Genomic DNA, 19,702 nt, shown 5'->3' with positions numbered 1-19,702 from the left:
AATGGCTACTTGAAATTGCATGGAAAGAAAGACCTCTCTGAGCAGAAGCTGAATGACAAGAAAAATCAGTCATTCTATGATTGGGGGGTAAGCATTCCAGGCTAAGGGACAGCTGGTGCTAAGAAGACAAAAGTTTAGCCAGCTCAAGAAATGGAAACAAGGCCAGTGAACAGCATTAAAATGGTGAGGGGTAAGCGATTAAGTCAAATAGGTAGACCCAGACTAGATTTCAAAGGCCATGTGACCTGAGGCAACATATTTTGATTTTATTTTAAGCACCATAGGAAGTCACTGCATGGTTTTAGGCAGGCAAGTGATATGGGTTGGTGTATATTTTTAGATGATCATGGGCTTCTTTGTGGAAGGTGGACAGGAGCAGAAGTAGAAAGAAGTTGGCAAGCTATTGCAGTCGTCCTCATGGGAGGGATCAGGGGGACTAGGGTGATGGCAGTAGAGATGGAGAGAAGCAGAGGGAACTGGGACGTGTGTGTAGAGTTAAAAAGGACTTGGTGGTAGATTAAACGTGGGGAACAAGAGGAAAAGTGGCATCAAAGAACACTGCTGAATGTTCGACATGTGCAATGTGTGGATGTTGGAAATATTTGTTGAGAAAGGAAGAGATTGGAGAGAGGAAAATGGGAATTTCTATGGGACCATGTTAAATGTGAGATAACTATTGAATCCAAGAAGAGATGTCAAGTTGGCAAATGGGTGTACATGTCTGGAGCTCCAAGGAGAGGTCAGAGCTGTAGATAAAGGTTTGAAAGTCACCCCTGTGTAGTGTTTCGAAAGCCCTGGGACTGGGTGGGACACCAAGGAGATGGTGTAATAGGAGGAGAGGAGGATACCCAAAAACGAGCTCTGAATGCTGAGAAGATGTAAATATGGTTTTAAAAAGATACTGTGGTATCACAGAAGCCAAGAAAATAATGAATGGCTTTAGAATATGGTTATAAGTTTTTTTTAAAAGTATGATTTATCATTATAATAGGCAGAGCTTCTTTTGCAGCTACTTAGCTTGTCCATGTCTCTCTTATTCAGCTCTGAAAATGTAGTGCTGTAAGAGTGTCTGGCACAGAGGAGTAATAAAATAAATCTTGCAAGGGACCTGGGTTGGAGTTTATATAGATGTGAGAAACTTCAAAACTGAGGTCATGGGAGTGGGTGAGTGAGATTACCGAAGATGGGTGTAGAATAGGATAAAAGCCAAGGGCAGAAAGAACCCAACAAATAATAACATTTAGAGAATGTTTAGCAATAGAACATTTAGCAACACTTAACAGTGGAAACAAAGAAGGAGCATTCAGTAAGACAGGAGTGAAGCCAGGAGAGTGTTATTACTGTGGTGGAGGTGGGGGATGGGGGGGAGGAGTGGGAATGTGAAATGCTACCAAAAAATAGAGTCCGCTAGCAGACCTTGGAGAAAGGTAAACAAAGAGGACCTTGATTGTAGTGGGTGAGGAAGAGGTAAGAAAGCCAGGAAAGTAAGTTTGAACTATTACTTCAGGATATGGGAGCTATTGCTTAATGAGTATAGAATTTCAGTTTTGCCAGATGAAAAGACTTCTGTGAATATACTTAACACTACTGAGCTGTACGTTCAAAAGTGGTTAAGATGGTAAGTTTTATGTTATGTGTATTTTACCACAATGTAAAAAAAGAAATTTTTTTCAAACCTAGATGAACAGTAAATGTAGAACAATCACGAGACTGATGACAAGAGACCATCTTCCTCTGAAGCTGGAGAAAAGGAGGTGAAGCTGATGCTGATGAGGAGTTAGGAGACATCAGCACAGAAAACACAGAAGAGTGTACATTAACCTGACTTTTCTAAAATATAAGGTGTGGTTGTCAGTGAGAACGGGAGGGCAGGCAAGAGTGACTCCCACCTCAGTGATCCTTGACGTCTGAGGAAGATAGCTTAGTGAGATGATTTCATAGCGGAACCAAACCTTGTTTTTGCCTGTTCGTCTCCTGCTAGAGAGTTTTCCCCCAAAGTGTATAACGTGTTATTATAGTCAGTCAATGAGATCAATACACAGATAAATACAAAATCTTGTATTTGAGTTAGCATCCACATTATTTCTTTTGTTCTGGTTGTACAGAAGCAATAAGATCATGACTTCCACAGACCAGTAGTTTTGAAAATGTATTTATTTGTTGACAGCTCACCTTGCAATCTTAGGACAGTCTAAAATTAAACAAATCTAGAGGCTTAAAAGAGGAATAGTGGTAATTTTTATTTTAAATATGAATTACAATATCTAAGAGTTGTTTGCATTTATTTCATAATGTCAGAAAAGAAGCACTCATGATATTAAAAAAAACACCAAAAATACCTACAGTGAAATATCACAGCACAATGTTACTCTTTCCCACTTGATTATTAATACCAGTGAGAGTAGAAACGGAGCAGACGTGCCTGAACCTTGCCTGGCATTTAATTTATCCCAGTGCACATGTGCAGGAATATTTTATTTGCTTGCAAAATTTTATTTGTATCTATATAGACAAGCTTGAATTTTAAAAAGAGCAGTGTATAGGTACAACCTTTTATTGTGGAAGTGTTTATAAGCAAATTTTGTTTTATTCATAAAAATTTAAGTATGTATTTCTAAAAGCTAGGAACTTATTTTTTTAAACATAACAATACCACGATCACATCTTAAAAAGTTAATAACTCCTTAATATCATCAAATGTCTACTCATCATTTAAACTTCCCAATATATTTCCCAGTCGTTCAAATAAGGACCCCAATAAGCTCCATATATTGCAGTTAGTTGATGTGTCCTCTAAGTCTCTTTCAATCTATAGGTTCCCTTTTCATCTTTCTTTTTTTTTTCCCCAGCCTCTTCCTTTTATATTGAAATTGAATAATAAATGGGCCAGGAACTATGCTAGACGCTTAATGGATATCATCGTATTTATTCATCACCAGAACCCTTTACAAGTAGATATTATAATTACCTAGATACAAGATCAGGAAATGAAGACTTAGAAAAATGAATACACTAGCAGTGACAGAGTTTACATCTGCAAACCTCCTTGACTCCAAAGCCCATGTTCTTTCTATCGATGGCCTCCCAAGTCACCATGCACTTGGGTCTCCAAAGCTCAAGACGACCTCTGTTTTCTTTTGAAATGCTATCCAAGCAAATCTGAGCCCAGGCATCCCAGAAATCTGGGTTTCTGTAATGAATGCAGGAATGAGTGTCAAACCTTCTATCCACTTAGATATTTCCAATTAATTCCCACAAAAACAACAGAAATTACTGAAATATGAGCTGAGCAATCATCCCCCCATCCCCAACACCTGGTATCAGCTTTTAGCCTTTCAGAGGTCAGAAGGAGATGAAGAAGTTGTTGAGAGTGACCAGAGAGTGCCGTAAGGAGAGAGAGATTCAAAATGGCATCTGTCATACTTGCCTCCTTGACCTCAAGCTTTGCAGAGTTGGTAACTACTGAATGGTGACTCTAAACATAATGAAAGTCAAGCAGACTCCGTTTTTCTTAAAAAAAAAAAAAAAACAGTGCCTTAAAACCTTGTAATAAAACAAGTTTAAAGCAGTTGCAGTCTCTCAGAGAGGTAATGTTTTGATCAGGGATTACATTCTTGACCAAAAAACCATCTCAAAAAAAAAAAAAAATTAAGACATATCCAACAATATGTTAAAAAAAAAACCTACAATTTTTGCAATTATTTAAAATAATAAAATAATATTCCAAGTGCTATAAATGAACATAAATTTACCTTGTATATTGATGCTTAAACCAGTCCCAATTTACTATAATTTCACATAGAGCTTACAAATGATATGATCCTACTGAATCTCCATATTAACTATTGTTACACTTGTATTCAGTCTCCCAGACTTGGGTCTATCATTTTCACGTTACTTTTTCGGATATATGGTGAATGCCAACTTTATGCCTAAGTAAAAGTTTAGTTTATTCCTGTAGTCATTCAATACACATTTAATGAGCCAATCTTAGGTGACAGGTCCAGTGTTAGATGCTAGATACTAGAGAGCTAATGACTAATAAGACAAGGTTACTGTCAGTAAGTAGCTCAGCCCCATAGAGAACTGACATGAAAAGGAACAAAGACGATATAATGCAATGAGAACTGGGTGTATAATGTGCTACAAGGATGCATGAAAGGGAATAGCTAATGCTGCCCAGAGTCTAGGAGGCTTTCACAGAGGAGAAGGTCTATGAACTGACTGTTGAAGGATGACGATGATGGTGAAAATGGTGGTTCTGGTGGTGGTAGTTCTGGTGGTGGTGCTGGTGGTGGTGATAGCAGCTATCATTACTGAGCACTAACTAAAGGCCTATAATTGTGCCATGTTTATATAATATCTCACTAAATCTTCACACTAGTCCATCGAGATCAACTTTACCCACATTTTACAAAGGAAATAGCTGAGATCTAGGAAGTTAAGAATTGTACCTAATCACACAAGAGATAGGTGAAATCAAAACCACCTACCAAAACTTTTGGTTAAACCAACACCTCCGGTTGCAACAATAGCTTCTTATGCTAAAACCCTCAGCCTCTCTGCCCAGGAGTTTTTCAGGTGGGTGGGTAGAGGAAGGACATCCCAGGCAGAGGGGTGGGTGTCTACAAAGGCTTTGAAGTGAGGGACAGCAGTCCACACTCACAGAAGGCAGGTCCTGGTAAAGAGTAGAAAATGATTACAGTCTCTGCTAGAAGCTTTTCACTAAACATTCAAAAAAAAGATAATTTGAGTAAAAGTGTTGAGAGTGGAATTGGAGTGGATGATCAATAGAGTTTATTTACAGTGAAGCTGAAAACTTAATATATTACCTTTCCATCTTCTCAACTACAAACTACTTTCAGGCAGAAATTGACAACCAGGTTATATAGTTTATTAATTACATAATATATTTATTGATCTGACAAATATTTCTTGGATGCCTCTATATCTAGGCAGACACTGTGCTGGGCACTGCAGAGAAGGAGGTAAAGAAGGCACAAAGCCTCCTCAACAAGGGAATCACCTGGAGGAGGAGGCTGGCATCTCGGCAAGCAGACAGCAAGCACGAGGGACCCGTGTGACCTTGTCCTCACTTCCCTCAAATGATTCTCAGTTGGTCACAGTGGTGCTTCTGCCCACAGTGACTTCAGCCAGATGCACAAAATGCACCATGGTTTGAATTTAGAAGCTGCTAAATTAAGAATTAGATTCACAGAGAGACTGAATAATCATAACAGCAGACAAGAGCCAGTGGGAGATGATTTTTCAGAATCTAATAGTCTTTCTCTTTCATGAAGCCTCAGACAATTGTACTATCATGCCACAGTTGGAATACTTCAACTTTATGTCCACCAGGAATCTACTTTTGCCTGATATTACAGATAATACTGAAAAAGAAATGTTTGCTTTGGAAAAAATAAAAGGAAAAAGAGAATTAAACCTTGTAATTATTTGTGTTTAAAGGTTTCCAATTTTTAATATTCTTAAGGCAAAAGCTACCTGACAGGGTCTTGATTTCTAAGTGGAATAACTAGAGGATTAAACAATTGTTAACAATGTAATATTTAGTTAAAGTAGACTAATAGATAATATGATAGAAAAAATAGAAAATGAATGAACATCAAGGATACTAAAAGGCAGATGACCACAGTGAAGATCAGGGAACAGCTGGCCTAAGGCTCTATAGTGGTGCTTTAAATGGAAGATAGAAACTGTCATCTCTCCCAGTGAAACACCATGTACATATTCAGGGGCAAGATTAATATATATGAAGGTGGAGGACATGAGCAACATGCTATGAGAAATGGAACCAAATATTCCCTAGGTCTTAAAATTCAGTGATTGCCACCTCCTAGCCACCTCCTTCTGTCTGAAGTCATGGTAAATGGCATTCTCAGAGTGCATACTGTGAAGTTCCAAGTATAAAGTGGGTTTGCATTGATGTAAACATAAGTCTAAGAATGGAGGTTCCTCTCCATAGTGGCTCATAAGAACACATGACTCTTACAAAGATTTGACAATGAAGACCTAGCAGGGGAAAAAGGAAGAGTGGGGAATTAGAGTAAATCTCTGTGGTTTAGAGCTTATGCTTTGATTCACATTTGTAATTAAACAGGCTTTGACCTATTTAAATGCATCACTCCAGGAAAGTCCCCTTCTCTGTCCTATATCATCAATTTTTCCTTGTCTATTTATTGGATCATTTCCAACACATGTAAACATGTTTTTTTCTTTTTCATCTCATAAAAATGTCCTCTCTGGACTGTACTTCCCCCTTCAGCTGCTGCCCATTTCTCTGTTCTCCTTTTTAGCAAAACTTCTTGAAAGATTTGACTACTCACTACTCACTATCTATTCCTCCAATTTTGTTACCACACTCTAATTAAGCTTTTCCACCACCACTCCCCAAAAGCTCATTAATGAACTCCATGTTGCTGAATCCAACGGTCAATGTTCAGTCATCTCTCTTGGCATTATCAGCAATATCTGATACAATTGATAGCATTCAATTTCTTGGAAATACTTCCTTCACTTGGAATTCATGGACACACATTCGCTCCCTCTCTTACTGGTTTATCCTCTTCTCCAAGCCCAGTGCTTGGTTCTTGAACCTCTCTCTTTTCTCCACACTCTCACTTGAGACCTCATGGTGTTAAATACCATCTCTATGTTAATGACTGCCAGATTTATACTTCCATGCTGGACCTCTCCTCTGAAATCTTGTCTTATCTATCCAACCATCTACTCAGTAAATGTATTTGGATGTCTAAAAAATATCTCAAAGTTAATATGCCCCAAACCAAACTCATGACCTCCTTGCCACCATCAAATTTGGATCACCCATAATCTTTCTCATCTCAGTAAATAGCATCCCTCCTTCCACTTGTTCAAGCCCAAAATCTCTGAATTTGTGTCTAATTTCCTTAAAGTAAGAGACTTTTTTTTTTTATTTTCCCAAGAGAGGTCCTACTAAAATGTCATAGATCCCTTTGAGGAAGGACCCAGTGCCACAAGTATCACAAATCTTCCTTTCAGTCTTCCCCAAAAGGAATGTGGTAATTTACCAGGGTGACTGTGCACTATGGAAATGGAAATACCCAAACGTTTCTGGGATTACTGAAGACTGGCTCTGAGTTGACACTCATTCCTAAGAACCCAAAATGCTACTGTGGCCTACAAGACCAAATGGGGACCTATGGAAGTCAGGTGATAAATGTAATTTTGGCCTAAGTCTTTCATGGACCCAGTGGATGCAGAGACCCATTCTGTGATTATTTCCCTAGTGGCTTAAGGTCCAGTTTGAATTGACATTCTCAGGAACTGTCAGAATCCCCACAAGAAGGGCAGAATAATGATGGTTAAGATTATAGACTCTGAGGCTTCCCTGGTGGTGCAGTGGTTGAGAGTCCACCTGCCGATGCAGGGGACGCAGTTTCATGCCCCAGTCCGGGAAGATCCCACATGCCGCGGAGCGGCTGGGCCCGTGAGCCATGGCCGCTGAGCCTGCGCGTCTGGAGCCTGTGCTCCACAATGAGAGAGAGGCCACAACAGTGAGAGGCCCGCGTACCGCAAAAAAAAAAAAAAAAAAAAAAAGAGATAATAATATCCGTTAAGGGTGGTATGAGGATTAAATGAGTTAGTAGTTGTCAAATGCCTATAAATAGTAAGTGCTACATAAATGTTGCTTAAATAAATAAATTCCTTAATCCCTTTCTTTACTTCACAATGCCCCTCAAATCAGTCAGGAACTCCTTTTTGCTCTACCTGCAAGTCATATTTAAATTCTGACTGCTTTACACTACACTCCCTCCTCCCAGACCCACTGCCACCACCACAGAGCCAGCCACAACCCTTACTGGATTATTGCAGTAACCTCTTAACTGATCAGGCCCTCCATTACCTCCCTAACCCTATCTCTTAATAGTCTCCATATTCATCCTACTGCACTCCCCCCACACCAGCTGCTCCCCAAGGACTCCAGACTTGCTCTCACTTTAGTGCCTTTGCACTGGCTGTCTCCTTGGCCTCGGATGCTCTCGCTCTGGTTATCCTCATGGGTCAACACTCTGATGTTTTTCACAAATGTCAACTGCCTAATAAAGCCCACTCTGATCATCCCTATTTAAACATTATTATGCCCCCATATATATTCCCAATACATCCATACACACTCCTTATCCTGCTCTATTTTAATAGCACTCATCACTTTCTAAAATGTACAGAATTTACCGTATTTACTAGATCCCACAGAAGATCCTGAAAAGGTCTCAAGTGATTAAAGATCCACTAGATAGAAGGTACATGAATCCCCGAGTCACTGCTTAGAGCAGAGTTGTCCAGGAGAACCTCCTGAGCAGCAACATATGCACTGAACTTTCCATGAGCAAGGGCTGACTGCTTGCCAGGAGGTCCATCACCAGTTCGATGGAGCACAGATTACTGCCTCTACCTGGCCTTACCATCATTCAAGAGACTCCTTAACTGCCCAGTTAATATCCCAGGGGTGAATGGAGCCTCCCATGCATAGGAAAAAGAAAATAACAATAGTACCTACAGCACCCAGCAACCAGAGAGAAGAAAACAAGCAGAATGCCTAAAACTGGCAGCTTCTTATATACCAGAACTGCTGGAGAAGAAAGATGATAGCTTTAATTTTTGAATGAGATTTAAAAAATGATAATAACAATGGTGCTCAAAGAAATTCACTTCTAATATATGAAGAGAAAAAAAAACAGACTCTGGAATTCAAAGAGTTTTTTCTTGTTTTGTTTTCTTTTTTAACTTTACAAATTCCACAGATGGAATAGAAGGAGCTTCTATTTTCTGTTGGGGATTGAATCTGGACCCGTATGATCAAGCAAAACATATCTCAACATAGAAAGTAAAAACACAAAGAGATGGAAATCATAAGAGAAATTTTTAAAAAGAGCTTGGAGGACAGATGCATAGACCCAACATGTGAATAATGAAATTTCCAAGGGAGGGAAAGGGAACAGATGTAGGAATGCATTAATTAAGGAAATAACAGAAGAAATTTTCCCTTTTTTGAAGAAAGACTCAAGTCTACAAATTTAAAGTGTTCATTGAGTTCCAGGCATAATTAATGAGGGGAAAAAAATTTTTAAACCCAATTGGGCATATCCAGGCAGAATTCAAGCATAAAGAAAATGTATAGGCTGTCACACATAAAAACTGTGTTACATACAAAGGAAAGGGCCAACACAAATAGGACTGAGACACTAGATAGAAGAATTACCCCCATAGAGCACTGAGGGAGGAGGACGCCAACCCCAAATCCTATCCCCACTGAGAAAGCCAGCTGTCAGGGTGAGAGAGGGAGTGGGCAAATATGCGGGAATCCAGGATTTACATCACCCACATGTTCCATCTAAGGTAATGCTTCAGGAAGCATGTCAAGACAACAAGATAATCAAAACAGAGTCCCCAGTAGGACACAAAGAGGTGAGGAAATAACATGAACATAAGTCTCTGTCTCTCTGCATATATGTGTGTGTGTACAGTTTTCCACTTAGATATACTTAATTTTACACTTAAACCTAAATTGAAAATGGTAGAATGCCTGGGAATTTGTAATATAAGTGCTAAACAATGATCATATAAAGAGAAGAAACAACCTACAGGGGAAAACCTAAAAAAGTCTAAAAGTATTAAATGATCTCATAAATCCTTGGGAAGGGAGGAAGGAGCAAGTAGAGAAGGGAAGTGGGAGTTTTCTTAAGGTTTCACCTGAGAAACAAGTAAGGAAATGAAAACATTATAAAGGTGAAAGAGGACAGTGAGAAAATAAAACACTTCCATGGAGAGATATGATCGGTACCTTATTTTCATATTGATAGCAGAGAATAGAAGTGGTTCAATAGAAATAAACAAAATGGGAGAGTAATACCTAGAAGAGTGGGGAAATGTGATAGAACCTCTAAATTTAATAAGGAAAAGATAGACAATTAATAGTACTTTGATCAACCCACCAAAACTAAGGTGGGGGGGAAGGGAAAACAACATAATATAAATAATATGCATGAGGTAAAATGAAAGAAATAAAATCAAAAGTATCTGTTTTCAATTAAATGTGAATGGATTGGATTCGTCTTTCAAAGACAAAGACTGTCAGATTGGATTAAAAAAAAAAAAAGTAGATGTGTCTATTTTCAAAACACATTGAAAACAAAAGTTTTTTTTAATGTTGGAAAGAAAGAAGTAGACAAACAGATATCAGGAAAATACATTTTTTTTTTTTAGAAAAGGAAAGGAGGAAAAGCAGCATACAATTATAATTAGCAAAACAGCATTTAAGATTAAAAACATTAATCAGGGCAAGAGGAAGGTTACAAAACATAAAGGCACCATTTATTAAAAGGATGTAACAGTCACAAATCTGTAGGTGCCAAATATCTAAAAAGCTAAATATATGAAGCAAACACCATTAGAAATCTTCTTGAAAAATGATACATAAACCTGAACTTTATAGTAGGTTATTTTAATAATTACTTTTATTATATCACTTTTATATTTTTGTTCCTGTGTTTAGTGTAGGTGGCCATGTTTATGCTTTGGTAGATCCCCTCAGATGCAGTTAATCTTAGAAGAAGGGTGCCTGTAGGTATTAAGTTTACTTATAAAGATTCCAAAAGGGTCTTGTTTTGAAAGCTGGTGATCCCCTTACCACACTGCACACTCTCCCTTAGGCCAAAGTGAGCCCAGCAAGAAGCATCACAGGGCCCACCAGGCAGAGAGCAGAATGGAGGGCCCCTGGGGCCCCTCTGAGGATATGTTCCATCCTTACTGGTGCAGCACGGCCTTAGGCCATCTTTCCACCCTGGGCCTCCACCAGGACCATCTGAGCCTCACACTGCATCCTCACCCTTAACGCTTTACCCCAGTGGGGTAAAAGGGGTGGGTGTCCTGAAGGGAGACCAGAGTCCTCTCTGCCCTCTGCTAGCCACTCCCTAGATTTAATCCTGGCACTTGGCAAACATTCATCCCTCTTCAGTTTCAACAACAAAAGAGTTATGAGTACACAGTATGTATAAGACCCTGTTCTGGGCTTCTTTATTTAGGGCACTTTTTTCCCCAAGATTTCCCTCAGGTCTGGTGAGTGAGCCAGAGTTCTAGGACTCGTGTGGCTTCCAAATGCTCCACATTTTAGGGTTGTCTGGCAATGGTCCATAGGCAGTTCTGACCCATGACTTAATTTCCATCAGGCTGAGGAAAAATTATTGTATTAAGATTGATACAGGGACTTCCCTGGTGGCACAGCAGTTAAGAATCCTCCTGTCAATGCAGAGGACACAGGTTCAATCCCTGGTCCGGGAAGATCCCACATGCCACGGAGCAACTGAGCCTGTGCTCTAGAGCCCACGAGCCACAACTACTGAGTCCATGTGCCACAACTACTGAAGCCCACATGCCTAGAGCCCATGCTCCAGAACAAGAGAAGCCACTGCAATGAGAATCCCCTGCCCTGAAACAAAGAGTAGCCCCCGCTCGCTGCAACTGGAGAAAGCCTATGCACAGCAAAGAAGACCCAACACAGCCAAAAATAAATAAATTAAATAATTTTTAAAAAAGATTAATACAATAAAGTGAGTTTTTAGTGAAGCTAAATCTATTCCATTTAGACTATTTTTCTTTATCCTGATACTATGTCCTTCCTCTTTATAGCTTAAAGTAGCCTTTCTCTAATGAAATGATAGCAGATGGCAGAGAATTTTTAATATTCTTACTTGAAAAATAAAACGTTGACAACCCTATGAACCCCCCCAAAATAATCTAATGTATGATGAATATAAGATGTATAACTCTATGAATTCAAATATGTGGGGACCTCTGTTCTCTATGGCTTCCTCTCTGTACTTTTTGTGTGTGTGTGTGGCCACGCTGCAGGGCATGCGGGATCTTAGTTCCCCAAACAGGAATTGACCCCGTGTCCTTTGCAGTGGAAGCACGGAGTCTTAACCACAGGACCACCAGGGAAGCCTCCCCACCCCCATACTACTAAGAACTATCCATGCTGAAAGTATACATTTCTGCCATCACCTCTCACTCTTCAAATACATCTTGACCAGCAATGGAAATGGTCCAGTCATTCAAGGAACCAGATTTCGCCTGGAGGGATGGGGGTTACATAATACAGAATCCAGTCCTGGGAAGTTGGAAGAACACACTGCATTGCCAAGCATTGCTGAGCCTGATGGATCTGTCCCCACATTGCCAACTCATGTCATATGTTGGTCCCCCACATATTCTACTGGGCAAACTCATCATAATCCAATGTCATTCTAAAAGAAAAATTCTCAGATACACTCATAGCAATCATCACAAATATGACAAAGTTGCCCTGAATCTGTCTTTAAAATTCAAAAGAAAAAAGAATGAAAATTGAAGGTCATAATTTTACCGATATCAAACCAAAGACAGAGAAGTGTTGTCTTCATTTACATCATGCTCTTACCTTCCAAAATTTCAAAATGATTTCTGATGTTCTCTCCATTATTCAGTGGTTGAAATTTTAGGAAGTTTACTTTTAACCCAGGTTGAATTTGGCAGTTTGGCTCATTTGACATGGTGCTTCACTTCTTTCCTGCACAGGAGACAGCATGGTATAGGGAACTTTGGTCTGTCTGACAGCAAGTATCTGAGTTTGAATCTTGACTGAAAATGTTTTATTAGCTATATTACTTTCAGCAAGCTTTTAACATCTCTAAGCCTCAGTTTCATCATTTGTAAAATAGGTATTATAAGACAAACAGCATAGTTGTAATACAGTTGGTATAGAGTATCCAAGAAATGCTAGTAGTATTTTTTAATATAATTAGACCCAAATTTTACTTTCAAATAAACTTACACAAGATATCTTTTTTCTGTTTGTATTATTTTTCAAAAAGCAACTGGGAGGAAGAGTTTAAATTTGCTTCTCAAGTTTGTAAAGAATTACACAGATGAACCTGGAGTGAAAAGGGTCTTGGGCCAAATGTTTTGCCTGCTCGTAATGCCACATATCCACAAATAAGAACTACAAGTGGTCTCAGCTTTAATTTCACACCACTGTCTCTTTAACCAAGCAGCGTCCTCAGAACTGTGCTTTAGTGCTGAATCATTACTGACTCAGAGCTTTATAAATACTGCTACATGAATCACTTGGAGTTTTCTTTAGTGGTCCCCTACTTCCCTCTTGAAGATTCAATTAAACCTGACCCCGCAAAGGGAGTGATATCTGACTTCCCACATTAGTGGGGCTGCTAAGTCTCTATGACGTACATGATACATTTATAAGAAGGAACATTCTAAAATTAAGCTTAATGTATTCTCATTCAATTCACTAAATAACTGATGTAACTTGAAGACAGTAAGCTATGCTCATCAGTTTTCTGTAACAGCTTACTAAATGTCAGAAAGAAATAGAAATGTTCTAAACTAGGACCCCACTCCTAATTCCTTACAAAGTAAGTTAGAATGCATACATTTTATAGAAAAAAAGCTTTAAAATGATGTAAATATAAAAACATTCAAAATCTAAATTTCATTTGGTAGGAATGGTTAAAAGATAACACTCAGAAAGACAGCTAAGGTGCCGTGTTGAAAGCAGCTGAAATGTTACTGCCAGTACATGAAATCATTTCAGTAAGGAATTTACTTCAGAAATAGGGGCAAAGAATTATAGAATAATGCACAAGTCAACACTGTTAGAGCCAACACATCATCTACGCTAACAGTGATGTACAGCAGCAAAGATAATCCAAAAATCTTTTATATTTGCTTTTGTATTATATTATTATTTGCAGTAGATATATCTTCCCAAATGTATTTCAGATTTCTTTCCCTTTTTGGATATTCATTACCTGATGGATGGGGGAACATACCCAATGGCAATCTCAAGGGCACAGGGAAGCCAGGGAGATAAAATTTTGCCAGAGATAATCTAAAAAACAAATTGTGTCTGTAAGTGAGTAGGAGGTGTGGCCTGGAGCCCTGAGAGTATGGAGGAGATTGAGGCCAAACACGTTATTGATGGCTCTGCCATCCATCAGCCCCAACAAGTGGTCCAGGAAGAAGCGTGGTTGCAAACATGTCTACTCACTGCAATCTCTCTCCTTTCCCTCAGGCACACAACTAACCTCTTCAGAGCTATCATGGTTAGAGCATTGTGGAGGACCAGCCTTCTGAGAAAGGACCACCTGAGTCCTGGATGAGAGCTTCCTGGGCTTCTTTGGGGCCAGAGAAATCCTGAAACTACACATCACCCATATATGTTTTGAGACATGCTTTAGATGTTTATTTTTAGAAGCCCTGGAACTACTTGAAAAATTGAATGTATTGCAGAATAGAGTTATGGCCAATGGTGGCAGAGTCTACATGAAGTCTCTGCTTCATGGTCTTCTGGGAAAAACCCTTCAACTTGTTGGCTATACTGTTCAGTATAACTGTGTAGCTCATTGTGTTTTTGAACATGTTGGTGGTGCTGTCATGTATTCTGGACTATCAATGGAGCCTACAATCCAAAATTCAGAGGTTAAAATATTTGCAAATTTGCAGAGAATCTTAATTGACATTTTTATGACATCTAAAAAGGTGACACTGTGATTGCAAAAAGCCCAAGTGATCCAAAATCAAATATTTGTAAAAGAGTAATTGGTTTGAAAGGAGACAAAATCCTCAGCAATAGTCCATCAGGTTTCTTTAAAAGCTATAATTATGTGCCAATGGATCATGTTTGCTTAGAAGGTGGAAATCTACACAATACTACAGAGTGCAGGCACTTTGGACCTCTTCCATGTGGACTAATAAGAGGATGTGTCTTCTTTAAGATTTGGCCTCTGAGTGATTTGGATTTCTACCTGAAGGCCTTGATGGCCACAGATTTTACAATGATTAGCAAGCATTTATTCTTTGACTTGCTTATTGTCTCCTGTTCAAGTGAATTTATTATTGTCACTGAAATCATATACTTACCAATAAAATACTATTCAAAAAAATAAAAACCAAGTACTCCCAAATTGGGGAAGAGGGGCAAGTCTAAAGAAAGCTAATATAAATCAATTGAAAATGAATGTGCTAAGCCACATGCTGAGAAGAATTTGCAAAGAAATCTTTCTTATTCTTAAGAAGGAGATCAACTGCAATTTATGTAAAAATTCTCCTTAATCTTTTAAATTCTAGGGAAGGTAACAGTGGAACAACTAGTTTCAAATCTCTTCCCAGACACAGACAAAATCATAAAAGTAAAATATAGGGAACTATTCTTCAGTACTGAAAGTAAGGCATGTTGTCAACAAACAAGGAAGATTATCTGACCTATAAGGTAAAAGGATAAACAGGATCAGAAGATCTCACTAAAAACCAATTCAGTTTTCCCTGGAAGTGCATGGTTACAGGAAGAGAGTAAAGCAAACCTTGACAAGTTTCACCAGCAATCCCTAATAATGAGGGATGAGGGCAAAAGGTGAGTGTGGCATTGGATGGATCTGTGGATTCAGAGGCTGGGGCAGGTGGGAAAAGCAAGCCCTGGGTACAGCAGAAAACTGTGCAGCAACTCAGCTTGCTGCACCTGGATTCTCGATAGCAGAGTCGACGCATTTTGACCTGGAGAAACATTTCCTGAAATGCGGAAGGAGGCAGGACCCTCAATCCCACTCTGACAGAGCAGGAAGGATGGTGAGAAAGATGAAGGCCACTTGTGGAGGCACATTTGTACGGGCCCCAACTGCAGCGTATATGGAGCAGGGAGGCCCATGAAGCTCGCTCCAAGTTTTCCCTCGTCCAAAATTTTACCTTCCTGGCCATTTCCTCCTGATACATTAAAATGCATTCCCAAATTACAATAGAAATAATTGGGAACACTGTAGAGAGACAGCCCTCCAAAATGACAAGTCACTCTCCCAGTCTGGAGGGTAAAGTCTCTGGGGAAGATCCTAGAGAAAGCTATACCTACCTTGTGTACTTGGAGTTAGTGGTCGGGCTAAACAAAATGCCAAATGTAAAATATCTGGCCTCAGGTACAATAATTTCAGCAAAGAGTGGAAACACAACTTCTGAGACAAACGTATAGATTTCCCACCTTCCTGACGCACATGTGACCCCCGTTCCCTCCCTACCCTATTCAGGCTACTGAATGATTGAATTGATAACATTATCCAACAACATCCAGTCCTCCAGATTATCTATGAGGAAAAATTATTTTAAAAAACAGACTGGAGTCAGACAGCTTCTTTGCAATATTAAGTGCCAAAAGAAAAGGGAATCATTAATTTTTAAGGGAAATAGCTATAACACTGAGTCAGTAATGAACATAACACAGTATGGAACACAATACTGAGTTCTATAACTCAGTAAAGTGTCCGTTCATATAGAGATAAGAGGAAAATCAAATATTCAAATCTTCAGAAGGTATACAATCCATATACTCTACTCAGAAAAATGACTTGAGGTTATGTACTAGTGGCCAAGAGGAGATGCAAATAAAGACGTAACAGATGGAGATTCAATGGTATGAAAGGACCAGATACATGAATTAAAACACAACCAGGAGGAGGAGCTTCAAGATGGCGGAAGAGTAAGGCGTGGAGATCACCTTCCTCCCCACAAATACATCAGAAATACATCTACATAAGGAACAACTCCTACAGAAAACCTACTGAACGCTGGCAGAAGACCTCAGACCTCCCAAAAGGCAAGAAACTCCCCACGTACCTGGGTAGGGCAAAAGAAAAAAAGAACATCATAGACAAAACAATAGGAACGGGACCTGCACCAGTGGGAGGGAGCTGTGAAGGAGGAAAGGTTTCCACACACTAGGAAGCCCCTTTGCGGGCGGAGACTGCGGGTGTCAGAGGGGGAAGCTTTGGAGCCTCGGAGGAGAGCATAGCAAAAGGGGAGCGGAGGGCAAAGCGGAGAGATTCCCGCACAGAGGATCGGTGCCGACCAGCACTCACCAGCCCGAGAGTCTTGTCTGCTCACCCACTGGGGCAGGCGGGGGCTGGGAGCTGAGGCTTGGGCTTCGGAGGTGGGATCCCAGGGAAAGGACTGGGGTTGGTTGCGTGAACACAGCCTGAAGGGGGTTAGTGCACCACGGCTAGACGGGAGGGAGTCCGGGAAAAAGTCTGGACCTGCCGAAGAGGCAAGAGACTTTTTCTTGCCTCTTTGTTTCCTGGTGGAGGAGGAAAGAGGATTAAGAACACCGCTTAAAGGAGCTCCAGAGACGGGCGTGAGCTACGGCTATCAGCGCAAACCCCAGAGACGGGCCTGAGACGCTAAGGCTGCTGCTGCCGCCACCAAGAAGCCTGTGTGCAAGCACAGGTCACTATCCACACATCCCCTCCCAGGAGCCTGTGCAGCCCGCAGCTGCCAGGGTCCCGTGATTCAGGGACAATTTCCCTGGGAGAACACATGGCGTGCCTCAGGCTGGTGCATCGTCACGCCGGCCTCGGCTGCACCAGGCTCGCCCCGCATTCCGTACCCTTCCCTCCCCCTGGCCTGACTGAGCCAGAGCCCCCAAATCAGCTGCTCCTTTAACCCCGTCCTGTCTGAGTGAAGAACACATGCCCTCAGGCGACCTACATGCAGAGGCAGGACCAAATCCAAAGATGAATCCCAGGAGCTGTGTCAACAAAGAAGAGAAAGGGAAATATCTCCCAGAAACCTCAGTAGCAACAGATTAAATCTTCACAGTCAACATGATGTACGCTGCATCTGTGGAATACCTGAATAGACAACGAATCATCCCAAATTGAGGAGGTGGATTTTGGGGGCAAGGATTTTTTTTTTTTCCATTTTACTCTTTTTGTGAGTGTGTATGTGTATGCTTATGTGTGTGATTTTATCTGTTTAGCTTTACTTGTACCATTTGTCTTAGGGTTGTATCTGTCCATTGTATTTTTTTTTTTTTTTTTTTAGTATACTCTTTAGTGCTTGTTATCATTGGTGGGTTTCTTTTTTGGTTTGGTTGTTCTCTTCTTTCTTATTTTTAATTACTTAAATTTTTTTTTAATAATTATTGTCTGTTTTTTATTTTAATAACGTTTTTATTTTACTTTATTTTATTTTATCTCCTTTCTTTCTTTCTTTCTTTCTTTCTTTCTTTCTTTCTTCTTTTTTTCTCCCTTTTATGCTGAGCCATGTAGATGACAGGCAGTTGGTGCTCCAGCAAGGTGTCAGGGCTGTGCCTCTGAGATGGGAGAGCAAAGTTCAGGACATTGGTCCACAAGAGACCTCCCAGCTCCACGTAATATCCAATGGTGAAAAATCCCAGAGATCTCCATCTCAATGCCAAGACCCAGCTCCACTCAATGACAAGCAAGCTACTGTGCTGGACACCCCATGACAAACAACTAGCAAGACAGGAACACAACCCCACCCATTAGCAGAGAGGCTGCCTAAACTCATAATAAGGTCACAGACACCCAAAACACACCGCCAGACGTGGACCTGCCCACCAGAAAGGCAAGATACAGCCTCATCCACCAGAACACAGGCATTAGTCCCCTCCAACAGGAAGCCTACACAACCCCAACCCATTGAATCAAACTTAGCCACTGGGGCAGACACCAAAAACAATGGGAACTACGAAAGAGCAGCCTGTGAAAAGGAGAACTCAAACACAGTAAGTTAAGCAAAATGAGAAGACAAAGAAACACACAGTTGATGAAGGAGCAAGGTAAAAACCCACCAGACCTAACAAATGAAGAGGAAATAGGCAGACTACCCGAAAAAGAATTCAGAATAATGATAGTAAAGATGACCCAAAATCTTGGAAATAGAATGGAGAAAATAAAAGAAACTTTTAACAAGGACCTAGAGGAAGTAAAGAGCAAACAAACAATCAAGAACAACACAATAAATGAAATTTAAAATACTCTAGAAGGGATCAAAAGAAGAATAACTGAGGCAGAAAAACGGATAAGTGACCTGGAAGACAAAATAGTGGAAATAACTACTGCAGAGCAGAAGAAAGAAAAAAGAATGAAAAGAACTGAGGACAGTCTCAGAGACCTCTGGGACCACATTAAACAACCAACATTCAAATTATAGGGGTCCCAGAAGAAGAAGAGAAAAAGAAAGGGACAGAGAAAGTATTTCAAGAGATTATAGTTGAAAATTACCCTAATGTGGAAAAGGAACTAGGTAATCAAGTCCAGGAAGTACAGAGAGTCCCATACAGGATAAATCCAAGGAGAAACTCGCCATGACACATATTAATCAAACTATAAAAAATTAAATACAAAGAAAAAATATTAAAAGCAGCAAGGGAAAAACAACAAAAAACATACAAGGGAATCCCCCTAAGGTTAACATCTGATCTTTCAGCACAAACTATACAAGCCAGAAGGGAGTGGCAGGACATACTTAAAGCAATGAAAGGGAAAAACCTGCAACCAAGACTACTCTACCAAGCAAGGATCTCATTCAGTTGACAAAGAAATTAAAACTTTTACAGACAAGCAAAAGGTAGGAGAATCAGCACCACCAAACCAGCTTTACAACAAATGTTAAAGGAACTACTCTAGGCAGGAAACACAAGAGAAGGAAAAGACCTACAATAACAAACCCAAAACAATTAAGAAAATGATTATTGGAGCATACATATCGATAATTACCTTAAATGTAAATGGATTAAGTGCTCCAAACAAAAGACATACACTGGCTGAATGGATAAAAAACAAGACCCATATAAATGCTGTCTACA

At 40.0% G+C, this 19,702-nt stretch overlaps 1 pseudogene across 1 annotated transcript; it reads left to right on the top strand.

Moving 5' to 3' along the window:
• Positions 1–14,324: 14,324 nt before the first annotated feature.
• Positions 14,325–14,896, top strand: LOC307055675 (mitochondrial inner membrane protease subunit 1-like; annotated as a pseudogene). Its single transcript has one exon. The product of its transcript is annotated as a mitochondrial inner membrane protease subunit 1-like (transcript).
• Positions 14,897–19,702: the final 4,806 nt, after the last annotated feature.

Source organism: Hyperoodon ampullatus (assembly GCF_949752795.1).
Source record: "Hyperoodon ampullatus genome assembly, chromosome: 7".
Lineage (NCBI taxonomy): Eukaryota > Metazoa > Chordata > Mammalia > Artiodactyla > Ziphiidae > Hyperoodon > Hyperoodon ampullatus.
This window is presented reverse-complemented; position numbering and strand designations above follow the sequence as displayed.